This window comes from Lupinus angustifolius, chromosome LG17 (genome assembly GCF_001865875.1).
Source record: "Lupinus angustifolius cultivar Tanjil chromosome LG17, LupAngTanjil_v1.0, whole genome shotgun sequence".
Lineage (NCBI taxonomy): Eukaryota > Viridiplantae > Streptophyta > Magnoliopsida > Fabales > Fabaceae > Lupinus > Lupinus angustifolius.
The window spans coordinates 4,466,894-4,472,893 of NC_032025.1; positions in this window are offsets into that span (position 1 = coordinate 4,466,894).

Below are 6,000 nucleotides of genomic sequence, written 5' to 3' on the forward strand. Positions count from 1 at the left end.
ATATTGGATTTTTGGAGACTTATAAAACCTTAACACCAAAGTTTGAAGAACGTATCAAATTATAAAATTTAAATTTCAAAAGAATTTAAAGTTTTAAGTATCTTTTCTTCATTATCTTGTTCATCAAAATAAGCCTAAAATAAAACTATGAAATTTAATAAAACCATTAAATGGTTTATAAAGATAGAATTGCTAATAAAATAAATCAGAAATCAGAAAAAAAAAATAAAGATATTTAATTAAATGTATTTTATTTAAAATGAGTCTCTTGTAATTGTGGGGCCTAGGCAGTCACACATGCTACACCATCAAAGGGCCAGCCTTGACTAGCATTGAAGGTGAAGCTGAATTCAAGTACTTTTTGGTCCATATTCTCCACTTTAAAGGCAAACCTATCCTAACTATCATGATTTAAAGAAACTCCAAACTCAATGTACCATATATTTTTTAAAATCTACCTTAAAAAGCATTACATTCTTTCTCTAAGCTCCCAGTTCATTTACTATTACAACACCTTTAAGTATTTGTCTCTCTTTTATAAATGCAGATTGAAACTCGGAGATCAACATATTTATCACCTTCCACATCTTATTAGCTAGCAATTTAGATAAAATTTTGTACATGAAGCCAATCAACTAAATTGTCGTGAACCTCAATTCAAAATTTTGTCTTTAAAAATTACCACACAATGGTCTAAAACCCCTTGTTCGCAGAAGTTCTAAACTCAGCAAAATGTTGTTCTGCTAGGGTTTTGTCATTGAAAATCTTGGATTGATTTCTTCTACGCCATGGACATCCACACGCCTTTAATACCTTGGCATTTTCTGTGTAATGTCTTTCCCCCCCCCTCTTGTGGAGCTTCCCACAAAAAAAATCGTTTGCCCAAATTCTCACAAACTCTTGTGATATTGCCATCTCTCAACTCCCACTACCCTGCATAAAAGGAGATGCTATTGCCATCAAAATCCCAGAAGTAGACTACCAAACTAGTTTACAGAGGTGTAAAACCCACCTTCACGGTAGGTTGATTCTATCCAAGGGAGATGCCCCCATCAAGTTTAATGATCTTCGAACCAAGCTCTCAACCCTCTGGAACAAGATCGGGAGATGGAACATGATATCATTGGGTAGAGGATTCCACGATTTCTCCTTCTCATATGTGGAGGACATGAGGAGTGTTTGTGCAATAGGCTCTTGGAATTTAAAGTCGGGTGTTCTAAGACTCTCTCTTTGGACACTTGATTTTAACTCGAACCTTCAAAAAAATTCACATTCTCAGTGTTAGATAAAAATCATGGGGCTACCCTAAGAATATTGGAGCCCGAGAATAATCTTCTCCATTGCGGAAGGGATTGGTACCCCCATCTCTATAGACGACCCAACAATTAACAGATAGTTTGGGTATTATGCGAGGATTCTGGTGGATATTGATCTAAAAGGGGATTTGCCAAACCAAATCCTTGTGGAGAGAAAGGGTTTTGCTTTCTTTGTTTTGATTGAGTATGAAAATCTCTCCGATTTCTGTCTAGGGTGTCAATCTATTGATCATTTAGTCTCAAACTGTCGCAAGTTGATCAAAAAGGAGTCTGTAGAGAAGGGTCCTAAAATTCTGGTAGCAAAGGATATGCGGAGTAAAGACCCTGTTGTGGTTAAAGAAAAAGATTTCATTATCAATCTAGAAATTGATAACATGAATGGGGATCTAGAAGGTATAGAAAGGATGGTTTCAATTCCTGAAATGAATGCACACAATTCTAACAATTTGTGAGAAGTTTCCTTTGAGGCTGAATCTCTGGGAACTGAATTAGAGGTTTCAAAAAATACAGCAGTGGAAAATTTTGTTCAATTAATGCCTCAACAAGCTAATTTTGTGGTTCAATCGCCAAATCAAATGACGAATCGCATGGCTGTTAGGGACTCTAAAGTTGTGGGAAGATTTTAGGGAGATGAGGTTGAAAAAGATATAGAGGAGGATGATAATTTCAACAAAGTTTTATCTAAGTCTCAAAAGAAGAAGTTGAAGAAAAAGAGTAGTCAAGATAGAATACATTTTACCCGTAAGGGTGGTTACATTAATTCTGCTCGATGAAAGTTCTTTACTAGAACTGCAGAGGTTTGGGAAACTCTAAAACCAGATTGGTTCTGAAAAATCTCTGCCTTGCTCATAAACCAGACTTAGTTTTCGTTTCTAAGCCTATGATTCATGTTAATAGAATTAGTCATATGTTTTGGGTTGGTATTAATCTTTGGTTGTTCCTTGTGAATGATAGAGACCCCCGACTTCCAAATATTTGGGGTCTTTGCCATAAGGATGTCTCTCTTACTTTGCTTTCTTCTTCTAGTCAACAAATCTTTGTTGCTGTTACTGCTGATAATCAGCAATTTTATGTGTGCTTGGTGTATGCCCACACTCATTATCTTCAGATAAGGCAATTGTGGACTCATGTTATCTCCTTAATGAATTCCTTTTCTGGTCCTTGGTGTTGCATTTGAGATTTTAATGTTGTTTTGGGTGCTAATGAGTGTCGTTGCTCTCATCTTCTGCTTAGGCTTCCTAATGCTGAGTTCAAAGCCTTTTCTGAAACTGCCAAGCTCACCCACATCCTTACCAGAGGTGTTGAGTTCACTTGGTCTAACAGAAGGAGAGGCTCATCTCACACTGAAAAAAGATTGGACAAAAGTATTTGTAATGATAACTGGCTTAATGCTTGGCATCACACTTCTTGTTGCTCCTTACCTAGAATAAGCTCAGATCGTCATCCTTTACTGCTTTCTTCATCTTTCGTATCTCTTGGAAGACCTATGCCGTTCAGGTTTCATAAAATGCGGCTGCAACACATGGATTGTAGGAGGCTGGTTGAGGAAGCTTGGAGCTCTGTTGTGGTGGGTTGTCCGATGTTTGTGTTGTTTCAAAAACTTAAGAATCTAAAAAACAGTTGAGGCTTTGGAATAAAAATATTTTTGGTAATGTTCATCTAAGGGTGAAAACAACCATGGCTTTTGTTAAGTCAATACAGCAATGTATTAATAATATGGGTCAAGACCAAAATCTGCTTGATCAAGAAGCTATAGCTCAAACTGAGATGTTGTGTACTTTAGCTATAGATGAGGATTTCTGGATGGAGAAGTCTCGCTTCAATTGGCACAAAAATGGTGATAGGAATACCAACTTCTTTCATAAGGTAACCAAAATAAGGTCAGTAACCAAATCCTTGACTCTTTTAAAAGATGGTGATAACATTTTTTTGGATCATCATGAAATCTCTAGTCAAGTGTTATCCTACTTCTCCAGGTTGTATATCTCGCCAAATATCACCAGTACTAATAATCTAATATCCTTGGTGGTCTCCAATCTGGCTTCTGAGGGGGACAACCAGCTGCTCACTATGAATCCTTCATCTGAGGAAATTAAAACAGCGGTTTTTGACATGAATGGAGAAAGGGCACCTGGTCCTGACGGGTTCGGGGGTTGTTTCTTTATCAGCTTTATGGGATATTGTGGGAGTTGATGTCTATAATTCGGTTTCTCAATTTTTTAATCAAAGCTGGTTACTACCCAACCTTAATTCAAACACCATGGTCCTGATCCCAAAGACTCATGATGCTGACAAAATTGAAGACTTCAGGCCCATTACCTTGACCAACTTTCAATTCAAAATTATCTCTAAAGTCCTAGTGGATAGACTTGCCAAGATTGCCCCTAAATTAATCTCAACTCAACAGAAAGGATTTGTCAGGAACATGCATATTAAAGATTGCATTTGTCTAGATTTTAGGTTGTAAACCTCCTTGATAATAAAACTTTTAGGGGAAACTTGACACCAAGAAAGCTTTTGACACGATATATTGGGACTTCTTGTTGAGCATGCTTTTGGCTTTAACATTAAATTCACTAATTGGATTAGTGTAATCCTTCTTTCTGCCAAGTTGTCCATATTAGTTAATGGACAAAACACTAGTTTCTTTGGTTGTAAATGGGGAGTCCGGCAATGGGACCCTCTTTCTCCTCTTCTTTTTTGCCTTGTCGAGGATGTTCTTAGCAGGGGGATCCCCAAGTTGGTCTCAGACAAAAAAATCAGCACAATTTCTGGTCTTGCTAGGCTTCAAACTCCGAGCCATGCTTTGTATGCGGATGACATATGCTAATTGGAAAGGTTTCGCTTTATCTATCATGGGTAGAGTGGAGCTTGTTAAATCCATTGTTCACAGCATGTCACTTTACAGTTTTCATGTTTATTCCCGACCTTCTCAACTTTTGAAGTCTCTCGACTTAAACATGAGAAACTTTATCTGGTCTAGAGACACAAAGATTAGGAAATTGGTTACGGTTGCTTGGCATCAGGTCTGTAGGTCTACTCCTAATGGAGGTTCGGGTTTAAGATCTTTGTATGTGTTGAACCAAGCTACTATTCTTAAATTGACTTGGGATATGGTCTCCTCCAAACAAGATTGGGCTTTATTTTATAGCAATAGGTTCTGCAAAGTTAATAGGCATTCCTTTTCTTATATTAAATCATCTATTTGGCCTGGTATCATAAATAATTGGCATATTGTTGTTGCAAACTCTAGATGGATTGTTGGAAATGGTAAGGACATTAATTATTGGCTGGACAACTGGCTTGGAACCCCCTTGGATGATTCTTGGAACCTTCCCGTTGAAATCAAAGCCTCTTTGACAACCTCTTTGATAACCTCTTTGACAACCTCTGTTGCGGATTTCATTAGTGATTCTCACTGGATAATTTCGGATTGGCTTGCTTCTTTGCATCATCAGATTGTAGAGGAAATAGCCAATATTCACTTAACTTCGGCTATTCAAGAGGATAAGCTCATTTGGCAGAATTCTAGTGATGGGATGCTATCCTTAAAGTCTGCTTTTAACCATGTCTGTCCAGTGCATAAAATTGGTGCAAAACAATTTGGTCCAACTCTATCCATCCCTCTAAATCATTTGTCACTTGGAGACTGCATGGGAACAAGATGCCCACCGACGAGAATTTACAAAGAAGAGGATTTTCTTTGGCCTATATCTGCCACATTTGCGCTAATAATCAAGAATCCTCGGTTCACCTTTTTTCCACTGCCCTTTTGCTTCTACCCTATGGAGTTAGTGAAGTAGTGTGATTAATACTCATGTTGATACATCTTCTATCCAAACCATCTTGTTGGTTTGTAATAAAAATTGGAGCCCTCAAACAAAGGTTGTCATCACTAGGGGTGTTCGCGGTCCATTTGGATCGGTTTTTAAGCAAAAAATCGTCCGATCCAAACGCGTAATTAGTATGCGGTCCGGTCCGGTCCGGTCCATTTATATTAAGATGTCCGATCCAGTCCGGTCCAAATATTATATGCGGTTTCGGTCCGGTTTGGATCGGTCTATTTTTTAGATATTAACATATAAATCCCTTCAATTTTAGCCTACAAAACCAACAAGGTAGTACCTAGAACAGTGAAGAAAAGTTTGATTCTTGTAATAACAAGATTAGAAACATCAATATAGTCTAATATCCCTATGGTTTATATTAGCACTTCGCTATTCTTAAGCTATTTTCTGTAAACCTTTTAACAAATTACACTAGACATGTGAACCGCAAGACATAGCTCAATATCATGTCTGCACTCTTTTAAGGATAGTGCAAGATAAATAATAGAACATATATAAAATCAAATTAGTTTCTATTCCATTAGATTTAACCCTGGAGCAGTCAAATAAACACTTTTTTGGCAAGTCAATCATATTTCATACAAGATTATCTTCATCATCATCACAAATAGAAAGAACAAAAGGGGGAGAAATGCACTTACCCAAAACGAAGAAAGTGTTGGTTTGATGGAAGAGGATGGAGTAGGGTGTGAACAATGAGGACAGATGTGTGGTGAAGGAGGGTGTTGATGACTGTTGAGGAGAGGAGGGCGTGGAGAAGGAGGGTGTGGAGGAGAGAAGGGTGTGGAGGAGAGAAGGGTGTGGAGGAGAGAAGGGTGTGGAGGAGAGAAGGGTGT